General features: G+C 35.5%; 1 pseudogene; it reads right to left on the minus strand.

The window, feature by feature from the left end:
* The window catches only part of LOC101124626 (charged multivesicular body protein 1B2-like), a 63,098-nt pseudogene that overhangs the window by 15,925 nt on the left and 30,262 nt on the right, over positions 1–16,911 (minus strand).

A 16,911-nucleotide genomic window follows, 5' to 3' on the forward strand; every position in this document is an offset into this window, starting at 1 on the left:
GCAGAAAGGATAAGTTCTGGTGTTATACAGTAGGGTAGCTATAACTAATAACACCATAGTGTATATTTTAAGATAGCTAGAAGAGAAGATTTTGAATGTTATCACCACAAAGTGATAAACATATAAAATTATGGATATGACAATGCTGATTTAATCACTATACAATGTATGCATGCACTGACACTGTACTCCACACATATGTACAATTATGTGTCAATTACAAATTTAAAAAAAATAAAAAGCAAAAAAAAAAAAATAAATCCAAGTATCCTGACTTCAAGTTCTTTCAAATGCAGTTGGGTTTTCTAAACTTCACGGATCATAAAATCACCTCAGGATTCCTAAGGTAACCGAATAAAAATCAGAAACTCTAAGACAGTGCTTCTCAAACTCTGTGCATACAAATGACGTCAGAATCTGGTTAAAATGAAGATTCTGATTCAATATATCTGGGGGTGGGGTTCTGAAATTCTATATTCCTAATGAGCTTCCAGGTTGTGAGAGTGCTCCTGAATCTTGTCCTACACACTTTGGGGGAACAAAGCTCTAGGGGAGGGTATAAAAGAATGGTTAAATATATCCTCACTTTAAGATATACACATATATTCTTTCTTCTTAACTCTAAACCCTGAGTATAAGCCTGTTCTTTCATTATTTACCTTTTTGTGAAAAGAGCTGTTTGTGGTAAAATGTTGATGGACAGCTGTCGATTTCTTCTTAATCGACTTGGTAAATCATATTTTTTTCCATATTAGCATCCAAAGTAGTAATAACAAGTTCTCTTTTCATTTGACTAACCACATGTTAGGTGCTGGGATCAGAGAGAAGAGTGATAATGAAATAAATTTTCTATCTGAATATTTAAATTTTACAAAACTTTGTTTCTGACATGTGTCACACACAAACTAATTTCAAATTTTAATTTTCTTCGTAGGAGGTCTCTGTCCAGGTTCCAGGTTTAGAAAACATCCTAGTTTTCTGAAAATTAATTCATCTTGTATTTTCTATTTGGTTCACCTCTGACTCATGCATACATAAAACACCTAAAGAGTAGGGAGGCAACATAAGAATATTTGCAATGAGATGAACTAGCTGAGGCATGGGATAATATCTAATACCAACTGGTGTCAGTGAGCCTCTAGTACGATGGCCTTTATCAATAAGTACCACTGGCAGTCAGACAGAACCAGGATCTAGACTCTAGACATACAACTCAGTACAATTCCCATAACTTCAAACCAAGCTAGGGAAAATGCCTCCTCAGGAATCTGGGGGATGAGCAGTAACTTCCTACCATCATTGTGAAGACACACCATGTTTATTTAACATTCTAGAGATCATTTAGGCTCACAATACCATTGTAATTTGAAGTGAGATAATTTTAAAAAGTTATTCTAAGTAGAGAAGCTATACTTACTTGTGGTGTTATTAGGGTTGTAGAGCTACTCATTTTATCTTCCATTTGTTGTGTTTGAATATCCAGTGTTTCAAACTGGTGTTCGAATTTGTTCATCAAGGCAGAAGTCTGTAAAAATAAATATGGTTATCAGAAAAACTTACACTGAAAAGATGCTATCTGAACATAATTCTTTTTTTTTTCACCTTTTCAAGGTTCTACTCCTCAATGAAGCACCCACAGACTTAACTATGCCTCACATGGACTTGTTACCTATTTGGAGGATAAAAACAAACAGTATCCTATGATACAAACAGTCTCAAAGTTTTTGTAGTCTCCTAAATATATTACTTACAAATCAACTTATGAAACTTGTCTACCTTTTCTTTAACAGTAAATATACAATGTTATGTATTTATAGTCTAGGCATTGGCTATCTTATTTCTTTGACTTTTCACTTCATTAAAAGACAAATAATTCAACCATTGTGGAAGACAGAGTGGTAACTCCCCAAAGACCTAGAGACAGAAATAGCATTCGACCCAGCAATCTCATTACTGGGTATATACCCAAAGTAATATAAATCATTCTACTACAAAGACACATGCACATGTATGTTTATTGCAGTACTATTCACAATAGCAAAGACATGGAATCAACTTAAATGCTCATCAATGATAGACTGGATAAAGAAAATGTGGTATATATATACCATAGAATACTATGTAGCCATTAAAAAGAATGAGAATGAGACCATGTCCTTGACAGGGACATAGATGGAGCTGGAAGCCATTATACTTAGCAAACTAATGCAGAAACAGAAAACCAAATACCGTATGTTCTCATTTATAAGTGGAAGCAAAATGATGAGAACACAAGGACACATAGAGGGGAACAATGTGCACTGGGACCTACTGGAGGGTGAAGGGTGGGAGGAGGGAGAGGATCAGGAAAAATAACTAATGGATACCAGGCTTAATACCTGGGTGATGTAATAATATGTAAAACAACCCCCCATGACACACATTTACCTATGTAACAAACCTATACATCCTGTACATGTACCCCTGAACTTAAAATACAAGTTTTTTAAAAAGACAATTAAATCTTAGTTCAAAATCCACTGCCAAAATCACTTTCCTCACCAAGTACTTTGAATATGTCACACCTTTACCAGCACCCTGTAGCACCCTGCAACAAATTTTGAGTTCTGATATTTATAGATCTCAAGTCTTACCCTGCCCATTGTTACTGCATTTTGAACTCTGACTGCCACAGCACCAACTCTAGCACTCATTCTTAAGAAGTCAATTGCTTGATTTTTCTGATGGATTGCATTTTCAGCATGTGTTCTTGCAGCTTCCTTATTGCCTTTCTGAATAGCCTGTTTTAAACAGAGCAAAAGTAAATAAAGGCAAAAACAAAGATCAAAAGTAAATATTGGCAAAGACAGAGAGCAAAAGTACACATATTTTAAAAAGAGGAAAATAACCCCAAATTAACCTATAATCTGTAAGCTTATAATTAGCTTTTCAGGAAATAATTATGCACTTAATTATTAGGAGAATATATAGTCCCATAATTTTTAATCTTATGATTAGAAAATATATATTCATTGATGGTTTAAGAAATTAGAACATAGGCTGGGCACGGTGGCTCACGCCTATAATCCCAGCACTTAGGGAGGCCAAGGCAGGCGGATCATGAGGTCAGGAGTTTGAGACCAGCCTGACCAACATGGTGAAACCCCGTCTCTACTAAAAACACAAAAATTAGCTGGGTGTGGTGGCGTGCACCTGTAATCCCAGCTACTCAAAAGGCTGAGACAGGAGAATCGCTTGAACCCGGGAGGCGGAGGTTGCAGTGAACTGAGATCACGCCACTGCACTCCAGCCTGGGCGACAGAGACTCCGTCGAAAAGAAGGGATGGGGAGGGGAGGGGAAGGGAGGGGAGAACATAAAACTGTAAAAAATTGCCCATAATAACATCACTGAGCCATTACCACTGTTAATATTTTAGCATAGGGCATTCCAAGTACATAAATATATTTATTACTATATAAATATATTACAAAAGTACATACATAGAACATACTGTTTTGGAACTTGTTTTTTCATGTAACATTTAAAAAATGTTTTAAAGTCAAAAATATATAACTACATCATTATTTCTAAAGGCTGAACTGTAAGGATGTACCATTAACCAGGGTTTTCATGTGCTACAAACACTACTGATGGTACAGCAAATGATACTACATGTTATAAAGATTTAAGTTTCTTTTCTATGAATTTATTTAAATGTTATATGAAAATAATGCAACTAACATAAATCCATGTTTTTTTCTGGTATAAAAGCTTAGGACAGAGCTAAAGTTAAGTCAATTTTTAAAAAAAGTAAATAAATAGCTCACATGGTCCTCCAATATGGCAAAACCAAGAAGGTAATTAGATTGTTTGTAACTCAAGGGATAAATGCTTGAAAGGATGGATACCCCATTATCCTTGATGTGCTTATTTCACATTGCATGCCTGTATCAAAACATTTCACACGCCTCATAGACACATACACCTACTATGTACTCACAAAAATAAAAAACAAAAATTTAAAAGTGACTGAAATTTGACATCGAAGATTGGATCTCTGATTATTATATATTTTTTCAATTCTTCAATAATATAAAGAGCAATGTGATAACCACACTAGTACATGCAACCCTACACACTTTCCAAGAATCTTCATAAGATAAGTTCCCAGATTCAGAATTACTGGATGCAGAGGTATGCACAATTTTAATTGTCCCACACCTAATTCTGGTAGGGACTTACATCTCTTCCAGCAGTATAAGAGAGTTTCTGCTTCTCTTGCATAGTCATCAATATGAGGTATTATGAGTTATATCTGAGAGGTGAAAAGTGGTAGACAGTTGTATTTCTTTGCTTAAAAGTGAGGTTAAAATTTTTATGCTTACCCATTTGTACTTCTTCTTTCTTGAGCCATTTGTGTCTTTGTCCATCTTTCTTGGGCTTTTTCTTATTGATTTGCAAGAACATTTCATACGAAAATTACTTTTTGTTATATATGGCCTTTTCTAGATTGTTGGATGAACTACTATTTTGTGTATGTCTGATATAAAAATGTCTAATTCTTTTATAGTCATGTATTTCCTTTATGGTTTTTTACTATGCTCAAAACATCCATCTGTATCTCAAGGTAATTTTGGCATTTTAATCTTTTAATTACTAAATTTCGCATTTATTTTGGTGAAAAGTATAATGTAGTGATCTATAGTTTTCTAATGCCATTTACTGAAGTACTCCCTCTTTTCCTCCTTAAATATACTTAAAATATTTTTGTCTGGTGCCTAATTTTTGTTATTTTAGCTAGTTTTAAAATTCACATTATAAAACAAATGCATGCACACGGGTACAGTATTCAAGTAGAAAGGAGCATATAGTTAATAATCAGGTGTTCCTCCTACCCCAGTTGCCCTGTCTCATATCCTAGAGGTAACTGTCTTAATATACATATATTCATTTATTCAAATATTTATTGAGCATCTAGCAAATGCCGGACAGTATTCTAGGCATGTGGAATTCAGTAGTGAACCCAAAACACAAAAACCCCTGTTGTCATGGAGCTTATATTCTAGTTAAAGAATCTGACTATAAACCAGATAATTAAAATAGATAGTATGTTAAGTAGTGGCAGGTATCAGGAAGTAAAAATAGAGCAGGGAATGAGGATAGGAAGAGTTAGGATTGGGGTTGTTGAAATTTTACAGAAGATAGCCCAGAAAGACTTATTGTGAAGGTGACATCTAAGTAAATACCTGAAAGAAAAATGGTTTTCTCTCTGCTGAAGGAAGATAAGAACCTAGTCATATGGATATTCAGCACAGCAGGAAGAAAAAGAGCAAAAAAGGGGACCTTATGCAAGCATGTGTCATTTACACAGTAGTACAATGTGTCTGAAGCAGAGTGAATGAAGAGTAGAAGAGGAGATAGAGTCAGATAGATAACAGTCAGATCATATACGGCTTTATAGGCCATTTTAAGACTCTGGCTTTACTTGGAGTAGGATGAGAACAAGAACAGACGAGTGACATGATCTGGCTTCTGTTTTTAAAATGCTCTCTCTGGCCGCTGTGTTAAGATAATACTTAGGGGACAAGAGTCAGGAACAGGGAGACAAATTAGAAGTTCACTGTACTAACTGAGGTAAGATGTAATGATAGCTTGGGTCACGGTAGGTGCATTAGACATTGGATAAGAAATGATTAGATTTTGAATACATTGTAAAGGTAGAAATGATAAGATTTGCTGAAAGATCAGATGTAATGTATGAAAAAACAGAGGGCTAAAACAAGACTGTACTCTAATAATGTTTGGTTTTGATTTTGTCTAACAGAATTACCTTTAACTGATTTTAGAAAAACCATATTGGAAAGGATGCCACATAAGGGCTTCAGTTTTAAGTTTGGTTTACTCCTTGGACATCCAAGTGGAAACATGAAATAAGCAGGTGGATAGAGGAGTCTGGAGTTCAAGGGAAAAGGCTAGGCCAGAGATGTACATTGGGAAGTCACATTGTGACAAAAGCTAGTGGTAGATCAACTTACCACTAGACCAAAATAAAAGCTTCAATTTTAGTGAATGGTGGTGGTATAAACATAAATGGATTGAGTACAGCAGAGAATGAAAGAAGAGTAATTGGAAAGAATTAATAAATATACACAACTCTTTCATACAGTTTTGTTAGAAATACAAAGAGATCCAGTTTCAGCTTTCTACAAATGGCTAGCCAGTTTTCCCAGCACCATTTATTAAATAGGGAATCCTTTCCCCCATTGCTTGTTTTTGTCAGGTTTGTCAAAGATCAGATGGTTGTAGATCTGCGGCATTATTTCTGAGGGCTCTGTTCTGTTCCATTGGTCTGTATCTCTGTTTTGGTACCAGTACCATGCTGTTTTGGTTACTGTAGCCTTGTAGTATAGTTTGAAGTCAGGTAGTGTGATGCCTCCAGCTTTGTTCTTTTGGCTTAGGATTGACTTGGCGATGCGGGCTCTTTTTTGGTTGCATATGAACTTTAAAGTAGTTTTTTCCAATTCTGTGAAGAAAGTCATTGGTAGCTTGATGTGGATGGAATTGAATCTATGAATTACCTTGGGCAGTATGGCCATTTTCACGATACTGATTCTTCCTACCCATGAGCATGGAATGTTCTTCAATTTGTTTGTATCCTCTTTTATTTCATTGAGCAGTGGTTTGAAGTTCTCCTTGAAGAGGTCCTTCACATCCCTTGCAAGTTGGATTCCTAGGTATTTTATTCTCTTTGAAGCAATTGTGAATGGGAGTTCACTCATGATTTGGCTCTCTGTTTGTCTGTTATTGGTGTATAAGAATGCTACACCTTATACAAAAATTAATTCAAGATGGATTAAAGACTTCAATGTTAGACCTAAAACCATAAAAACCCTAGAAGAAAACCTAGACAATACCATTCAGCACATAGGCATGGGCAAGGACTTCATGTCTAAAACACCAAAAGCAATGGCAACAAAAGCCAAAATTGACAAATGGGATCTAATTAAACTAAAGAGCTTCTGCACAGCAAAAAGAACCACCATCAGAGTGAACAGGCAACCTACAGAATGGGAGAAAATTTTTGCAACCTACTAATCTGACAAAGGGCTAATATCCAGAATCTACAATGAACTCAAACAAATTTACAAGAAAAAAACAAACAACCCCATCAACAAGTGGGCGAAGGATATGAACAGACACTTCTCAGAAGACATTTATGCAGCCAAAAAACACATGAAAAAATGCTCATCATCACTGGCCATCAGAGAACTGCAAATCAAAACCACAATGAGATACCATCTCACACCAGATAGAATGACAATCATTAAAATGTCAGGAAACAACAGGTGCTGGAGAGGATGTGGAGAAATAGGAACACTTTTACACTGTTGGTGGGACTGTAAACTAGTTCAACCATTGTGGAAGTCAGTGTGGCAATTCCTCAGGGATCTAAAACTAGAAATACCATTTGACCCAGCCATCCCATTACTGGATATATACCCAAAGGATTATAAATCATGCTGCTCTAAAGACACATGCACACGTATGTTTATTGCGGCACTATTCACAATAGCAAAGACTTGGAACCAACCCAAATGTCCAACAATGATAGACTGGATTAAGAAAATGTGGCACATATACACCATGGAATACTAGGCAGCCAGAAAAAATGATAAGTCCATGTCCTTTGTCGGGACATGGATGAAGCTGGAAACCATCATTCTCAGCAAACTATCACAAGGACAAAAAACCAAACACCGCATGTTCTCACTCATAGGTGGGAATTGAACAATGAGAACACTTGGACACAGGAAGGGGGACATCACACACCGGGGCCTGTTGTGGGGTGGGCGGAGGGGGGAGGAATAGCATTAGGAGATATACCTAATGCTAAATGACGAGTTAATGGGTGCAGCACACCAACATGGCACATGTATACATATGTAACAAACCTGCACATTGTGCACATGTACCCTAAAACTTAAAGTATAATAATAATTAAAAAAATAAATAAATAGATAAAAAGAAATACAAAGAGAAGGAAGAATAGCAAGAGATTAAAATGGAGTCAGGAAACAGTTTTCTTTTTTCTTTTTTTTTTTTTTGAGATGAAGTTTCACTCTTGTTGCCCAGGCTGGAGTGCAATAGCACAATCTTGGCTCCAGCTCCCGAGTTCAAGCAATTCTCCTGCCTCAGCCTCCTGAATAGCTGGGATTACAGGCATGTGCCACTACACCCGACTAATTTTGTATTTTTAGTAGAGATGAGGTTTCTCCATGCTGGTCAGGCTGGTCTCGAACTCCCAATCTCAGGTGACCCGCCCGCCTCAGCCTCCCAAAGTGCTGGGATTACAGGCATGAGCCACCATGCCAGCTGTCAGGAGACAGCTTTTAAAGATTTAAGGATGTCCCCATGTACACGTACCCTAGCACTTAAAGTATAAAAAAAAAAATTAACGATGTTTGTATGCTGATAGGATTGATTCAGGAGAAAGAGTAAAACTGGTGATGCAGGAGAGAGAACTTCTAGGGCAGTAACATCTGGTAGGAAAGAGGGGTGGAACCTAGTACACAAAGGGAGGAGTTGGTCTTTGCTAGGAGTATGGACAGTTCATGTATTGTGGGAAGGGAAGAGAGAGTTTCTGGGCAGAGATGCAGGTAAGTATAGTAGTCAGAGATTTCTCAGTGAAATAGAAAGCATGGTCATCAGCTGAAAGTGAGAGTGGGAGAGGAGTTTTTTGAGATTTTAAAAAGAGAAGAAAAAATATAAAATTGCCATTTAAGAGAGTGGAAGAATAAATGGATTATGGAAATATCACCAAGTCACATGGATTCTCTTCTCTTTTAAATTCAACAACTTCACAAGATGTAAATAACAATCAAAACATACTCTCTGACCCAGCAATTTTACTTCCAGGAACTCATACTAAGGACACAATCAGATTAACATAAAGATTTATAACTCCATCTCTACAAAAAAACTTAGTTGGGCATGGTGGTGTGTGCCTGTGGTCCTGCCTATGAGGGAGGCTGGGCTGGGAGGATCACTTGAGCCTAGGAAGTTGAGGATAGAGTGAGCTGTGATCACGCCACTGCACTACAGCCTGGGCTAGAGACCCTGTCTCAAAAAAAAAAAAAAAAAAAAAAAAAGATGCTTATACCCGAAAACTACAAAACACTAAGAAAAATCTTAACACTACATAGAAGGGAGATTGAAGAAACTGCAATTATGCTTAACAATATGAATGAATCCCACATATATGCTGAGCAAAAGGAAGCCAGACACAAAAGGGTTTATGCCATGTAAATCCACTCATGTAAAAGTTCAAAAGACAAAACTAATCTGTGGTGTTTGAAAGTCAGGAGGGAGGTTACTCTCGATGGAGTAGTGCCTGTTAAGGGGGCATAAGGAGCTTTATATTCTGATAAGTTCTGTTTTCTCATCTAAATGCTTATATCATTTGTGAAAATTCATCAAGAAGCTGTACTTGTATAATTTCTGCATGTTACTTCAATTAAATTTCTACTTTTACAAAATGCAAAAAAAAGAATGTTCACTTATGGTGGTATTTAAAGTAACAAAAAATAGGTTAGCTATCACTTATATGTCCAATAATAAAAGGAAAATTAAGTAACATATTAATATGATAGAATACTGTTTTATTAATCTAAAAAATCAAGTTTCAAAAAATAGCTAATCACAATATAAATAATAGCAAAGAGGGTAGGCAGGTCCCTTCATCCATTCGTATATCTACTGACACTCATTGAATGCCTATTATGTATCAGGCGCTGGGGATACAAAACTGAGTAGGACAAGGTCCCTACTGGTAGAAAGAGACCAAAAAAAAAAAATGAAAAAAAACAAGGCAACTATATTAGTAGCAAGTCCTTTATTGAAAATAAAACAGGACAACAGGGTAGGGTAATAGAGTAGATGGGCCACTTTAGACTGGGTAGTTAGGAAAGGTAACTTGAGGGAAATAACATTTAGGTTGAAAACTGAATGGCCAGAAGGAAACAGCCCTGCAAAAATCTGAAGGGAAAAAAAATCTGTCCAGGCAGAGGAAATGCCTAATGCAAAGTCCTCAAGACAAGGTTAAGGGAGATGTGTTCCAGGAAAAATGTGAAGTCCACTGTGTGCTGGAGTAGTGTGACTGAAGGGAAGAGTAGTAAGATATGAGGTTGGAGTTGCATGCAGGGCCAGATCATTTAGAGCTTTGATGGTAAGGTTTTTGGATTTTGTTCTAGGTGCATTGGGAAGACACTGAAGGGCTCTAAGCAGCACAATGACATGATCATGATCTACTGTTAAATGACCACTCTGGCTGTTGAGGAAATAATTGGCCATAGGGGGCAATGGTAGATGCAGAGAGACCAGCTGAGAGCTCAGGGGAGTAGGGCAGACAAGAAATGATGTGATTTGGCTTAGTACATTAGCAATGCAGGTGGTGAGACCTAGTCAGGTTCAGGGTATATTCTGAAGGTAGACTTGCTATGAACCAGATGTGGGGTAAAAGAGTAAGTAATGATGACTCCCTGGCTTCTGGCTTAAACAAATGGGTGTAGAGTTGCTATCGACTAAAATGGAAAATACTGCAGCAGAACAGTAATGATTATGTTTTAGTGTAAACAGGAGTGGAAGTCAAGCATTCTAGTTTTTGAAAATATTAGGTTTGTGATGCCTGTTAGATACCCAAGGAGAGATGACAAAATGATTGCCAGATATGAGAGTCTATAGTACAAGGAAGAAATAAGGGTGATGAGGGTATCTATCTTCCCATTCTTACCTCTCATTCATATCTCAACTTGCTGTAACCTGGATTTTGCCTCCTTCACTCCACTGAAATTGCTCTTCCTAAGGTCATCACTGTCATTCTACTGGCTGTATTTTAACCTTCTTACTTGCTAGATTTTGTGCTGCCAATCATTCATTCTCTCCTTGAATCTCCCTTCTCCCCAGGCTTCCAATATACTGCTTTTACTCCTGGTTCTCCTTCCTACTTCTCTGGTTGTTCCTTTTTGAACCTTTTTGGTTCCCCTTTTTCCACCTTCCATCCCCAATCCCATTAAATATTGATGTTTATCATATAGGCTTTTTCAACCTGGTGTGGTCCTCACTCCTTACCCTCATCTCCCTGATCGATCCCATCCATGTGGATTTATTTCTGGGCTCTCCATTCTGTTCCATTGATCTATGTGTCTGCTTTTAAAGGTATCACTTTTTTTCATGATCATAAAATTTATAACTCTCAAATTAGTTTAAAAAGTTGAACAACAAAAAAAGAAGACACAAAGGTTATGAACAAGTAGGTCACAAATAAAAATGTCCAACCATAAAAAGACGCTCAAACTTATTCACAAGAAATACAAACTGAAACCATGAAATACCTTATTTCACCAATCATATTGGCATAAGACTAGTTTTTTGATATCTAATGTTGGCAAGAGAGTAGAGAAACTGGCATTGTTGAATAGATGGACAACTGTTCACCTTGCTTTTCTCATTAGCAGTATTCCGTTTCAATATACATGCTTATCTCAGTCTTTTCAATGTCTACGTATTACTCTATTATATGACAGTTTCATAATATAATGAGCAAGAGGGTTCTATCTATTTTTATTTATTTTCTGTTTATGGCAAATGATGCTATAAAGATGAAACTTGGCATGTCCATAAACATATGGAAATATGTCTTCAGGAAAAAGTCCTAGAAATAGAATTACTATATCAAAAAGCATATGAATTTACGATTTGGAGAGATATTGCCAAACTGCCTTCCAAAATTATAATAATTTTCATTCTCATCAAAGTATTATGTGCCTGTTACCCCATGTCTTGATAACAAAGCATATTAGCAACCTTTCTGATATTTATAAGCCTGAAAAGTACTATTTTAATTATATTTTACTTAATTTTTATAATTTTTATTTTTAGTGGGTACATAGTAGGTGTATATATTTATGGGGTACATGAGAGGCTTTGATGAAGGCATGCAATATGAAATAAGTACATAATAAAGAAAGGGTTATCCATCCCCTCAAGCATTTATCCGCTGAGTTGCAAATAATCCAATTACACTCTTTATTTTAAAACATATGGTTATTACTGACTATAGCCACCCTATTGTGCTATCAAGTAGTAGGTTGTATTCATGATTTCTAACTATTTTTGTACCTATTAAGCATTCCCACATCTGCTCCAGCCCCACATTACCATTCCCAGCCTCTGGAAACCATCCTACTACAATGTCCATGAATTCAATTGTTTTTATTTTTAGATCTTACAAATAAGTGAGAACATGTGATTTTTGTCTTTCTGTGCCTGGCTTATTTCACTTAACACAATGATCTCCAGTTCCATCCACGTTGTTGCAAATGACTGGATCTCATTCTTTTTATGGCTGAATAGTAGTTCTCCATTGTGCATACGTAAATTTTCTTTATCCATTCATCCGATGATGAACACTTAATGTGCTTCCAAATCTTAGCTGTTGTAAACAGTGCTGCAACAAACATAGGAGTGCACATCTCTCTTCGATATACTGATTTCCTTTCTTTTTGGTATATACTCAGCAGTGGGACTGGTAGATAATATGGTAGTTCTATTTTCAGTTTTTTGAGGAACTTCCAAACTGTTCTTCATAGCAGATGTACTAATTTATATTCCCACCTAAAGTATACAAGAGTTCCCTTTTCTCCACATCCTCGCATTTGTTCTTGCCTGTCTTTTGGACATAAGCCATTTTAACTGAACCGAGATGATTTCTCTTTGTAGTTTTGACTTACATTTCTCTGATGATCAATGATGTTTATAGCACCTTCGTTTGCCATGTGTACGTCTTCTTTTGAGAAAGGTCTATTCAAATCTTTTGGTCATGTTGTGATCGGATTATTAGTTTTTTTTTTCTATAGAGCTGTTTGAGCTCCTTATATATTCTGGTTATTAATCCCTTGTCAGATGAGTAATTTGCAAATATTTTCTGTCTTTCTGGAGGTTGTCTCCTTACTTTGTGGATTGTTTCCTTTGCTGTGCAGAAGCTTTTTAACTTGATGTGATCCCATTTGTCCATTTCTGCTTTGGTTGCCTGGACTTGTACAGTACTGCTCAAGGAATTTTTTGCCCAGATAAATGTCCAGATTTACCCAAATGTTTTATTGTAATAGTTACATAGTTTGAGGTCTTAGATTTAAGTCCTTAATCCACTTTGATTTGATTTTTTGTATATGTAAAAAGATAAAGGTCTACTTTCATTCTTCTGGATATGAATATTCAGTTTTCCCAGCACCATTTAACGTAGAGACTGTCTTTTCTCCAGTGTAGATTCTTGGCACCATTGTGGAAAATAAGTTTGACAAAAATGTGTGGATATGTTTCTGGGTTCTCTATTCTGATCCATTGGTCTGTGCGTCTGTTTTTATACTGGTACCATGCTGTTTTGGTTACTATACCTCTAGTATAATTTGAAGTCAGGTAATGTAATTCTTCCAGTTTTGTTCTTTTTGTTTAACATAGCTTTGGCTATTCTTGATCTTCTGTGGTTCCCCATACATATTAAGATTGTTTTTTCTATTTCTGTAAAGAATGTCATTGATATTTTGACAGGGATTGTGCTGAATCTGTATACTGTTTTGGGTAGTGTGGACATTTTAACAATATTTATTCTTCCAATCCATGAACATGGAATATTTTCCCATTTTTTTGGTCCTCTTCACTTTTTTAATCAAGGTTTTAGTTTTCATTATAGAGATCTTTCACTTCTTTGGTTAATTCCTAGGTATTTAATTTTCTGTGTGGCTATTGCAAATGGGATTACTTTTTAAACTTCTTTTTCACATTGTTCACTGTTGGCATAGAGAAATGCTACTGATTTTTGTATGTTGATTTTGTATCCTGCAACTTTACTGAGTTTCCTGATCAGTTCTAACAGTTTCCTTGTGGAATCTTTTGGATTTTTCCAAATATAAGATCATATCACCTGCAAACAAGGATAATTTGAATGCTTCCTTTCCAACTTGTATGCCCTTTGTATCTTTCTCATCTGATTGCTCTAACTACGACTTCCAGTACTATGTCGAATAACAATGGTAAAAATAGGAATCCTTGTCGTGTTCCAGATCTTCGAGGAAAGGCTTTCGGTTTTTTCCTCATTAAGTGTACTAGCTGTGGGTCTGTCCTATATGGTGTTTACGATGTTGAGGTATGTTCCTTCTATACCCAGTTTTTTGAGGGTTTTTTTTTTTTTATCATGAACGGATGTTGAATTTTATCAAGTGTTTTTTTCAGCATCAATTTAAATGATCATATGATTTTTATCCTACATTCTGTTGATATAATGTATCACATGAGTTTATTTGTGTTTGTTGAACCATCCTGTATCCCAGGAATAAATTCCACTTGGTCATGACGCATGCCCTTTCTAATTTACTGTTGAATTTGGTTTGCTAGTATTTTGTTGAGGATTTTTGCATCAATATTCATGAGTGATGCTGGCCCGTAGTTTTTTTTGTGTATGTTTTTTGTTTGTTTGTTTTTGATGTGTCTTTGTCTGGTTTTAGTACCAGGGTAATACTGGCCTCAAAGAATGAGTCTGAAAGTGTTCCCTCCACCTCTATTTTTCAAAATAATTTGAGTAGGATTGGTATTATTAGTTATTTAAATGTTCGGTATAATTCAGCAGTGAAGCCATCATGTCCCAGGCTTTTCTTTACTGGGAGAATTTTTGTTACGATTTCTATCTTGTTACTTGTTATCTGTGTGTTCAGGTTTTGGATTTCTTCCTGGTTCAATTTCGGTAGGCTGTATACATCTAGGAATTTGTCCATTTCTTCTAGATTTTTCCAATTTATTGGCATATTGTTGCTCATAGTAGCAACTAATGATCCTCTGCATTTCTGCAGTATCAGTTGTAATATCTCCTTTTTCATTTCTTATTTTATTTAGATATTCTCTATTTTTTTAGTATGGCTAAACGTTGACAATTTTGTTTAACTTTTCATAAAACCAATTTTTCATTGATCTTTTGTCCTTTTTTTCATTTCAATTGCATTTCTTTCTGTTCTGATCTTTATTATTTTTTTTCTTCTACTGTTTTTGTTTGGTTTACTCTTGCTTTTCTGGTTCTTTAAGATGCACCGTTAAACTCCTTATGTAAAGTTTTCCCTGTTTTTTATTGTAGGCACTTAGAGCTATACACTTCCCTCTTAGTACTGCTTTTGTTGTATCCCACCACTTTTGGTATGTTTCCATTATCATTTATTTCAATAAATATTTCAATTTCCTTCTTAATCTCTTCATTGACCTACGGGTCATCTGGGAGCATTTCCATGTAGTTGTATAACTTCCAAAACTCCTCTTGCTATTAATTTCTAGTTTTATTCCATTGTGGTCAGAGAAGATGCTTTATTCTATTGTGGTCAGAGAAAATACTTCATATTATTTCAGTTTTTTTTTTAAACGTTTTAAGATTTGTTCTGTGGCCTAACATTATGGTTTGTCCTTGAGAATGATCATGTTCTGAGAAAGAGAATGTGTATTCTGCAGCTCTTGAATGAAATGTCCAGTAAATATCTATTAGAACCTTTTGGTCAATAGTGAATATTTAAGTCTAATGTTTCTTTGCTGATTTTTCCCTGGGAAGATCGATCAAATTCTGAAAGTGGGATGTTAAAGTCTCTAGCTTTTATTGTATTGGGGCCAGTCTATCTCTTTAGCTCTAATAATATTTCCTTTATATATCTGGATGCTTCAGTGTTGGGTACATATATATTTTAAATTGTTATATCCTCTTGATTAATTGACCCCTTTTTACCATTATATAGTAACATTATTTGTCTCTTCTTATAGTTTTGTCTTGATATCTATTTTGTTTTATATAGCTATAGCTACTCCTGCTCTTTTCTGGTTTCATTGGCATGGAATATCTTTTTCCATCCTTTTTTTTTCAGTCTATGTGTGTCTTTATAGGTGAAGTATGTTTCTTGTAGGCAACAGATAAATAAATGGGTCTTGTTTTCATCCATACAGCCAAACTATGTCTTTTGATTGGAGGGTTTAGTGTATTTACATTCAATGTTATCATTGATAAGTAAGGACTTACTCCTGCTATTTTGTTACTTGTTTTTTGGTTCTTTTGTAATCTTCTCTTTCTTCTTTCATTCCTGTCATCCTCTAGTGAAGATGATTTTTCTCTGGTGACGATTTAGTTTTTTGCTTTTTATATTTTGTGTATCCACTGCATGTTTTTTGGTTTGAGGTTACCATGAGGCTTGCAAATACTATCTTGTAACTCATTATTTTGACCTGATAACAACTTAACACTGTTTGCATAAACAAACAAGTGAAAAGAATACCAATAAAAACTTTGCCTTAACTTCATCCCTCACTTTTTAACTTTTTATTGCTTCTATGTATATCTTATTGTACTATGTCTTGAAAAGTTGTAGTTATTATTTTCAACTGGTTCATCTTTTAGTCTTTCAACTTAGGATAAGAGTAGTTTATACACCACAGTTACAGTGTTATATTATTTTGTGGTTTTCTGTGTACTTACTATTACCAGTTATTTTTGTACCTTCAGGTGATTATTTATTGCTCATTAATATCCTTTACTTTCTGATTGAGGTACTCCCTTTAGCATTTATTGTAGGACAGGTCTGGTAGAAATTCCTCAGCTTTTGTTTGTCTGGGAAGGTCTTTATTTCTCCTTCATGTTTGAAGGATATTTTTGCCAGATACACTATTCTAGAATAAAAGTTTTTATCCTTCAGCACTTTAAATATGTCATTCCACTCTCTCTGGGTCTGTAAGGTTTCCACTGAAAGATTTGCTACCAGATGTATTGGAGCTCCATTGTATGTTATTTGTTTCCTTTCTCTTGATGCTTTTAGGATCCTTTCTTTATCCTTGACCTTCGGGAGTTTGATTATTAA

The sequence above is a fragment of the Gorilla gorilla genome, chromosome X, assembly GCF_029281585.2.
Source record: "Gorilla gorilla gorilla isolate KB3781 chromosome X, NHGRI_mGorGor1-v2.1_pri, whole genome shotgun sequence".
Classification (NCBI taxonomy): domain Eukaryota; kingdom Metazoa; phylum Chordata; class Mammalia; order Primates; family Hominidae; genus Gorilla; species Gorilla gorilla.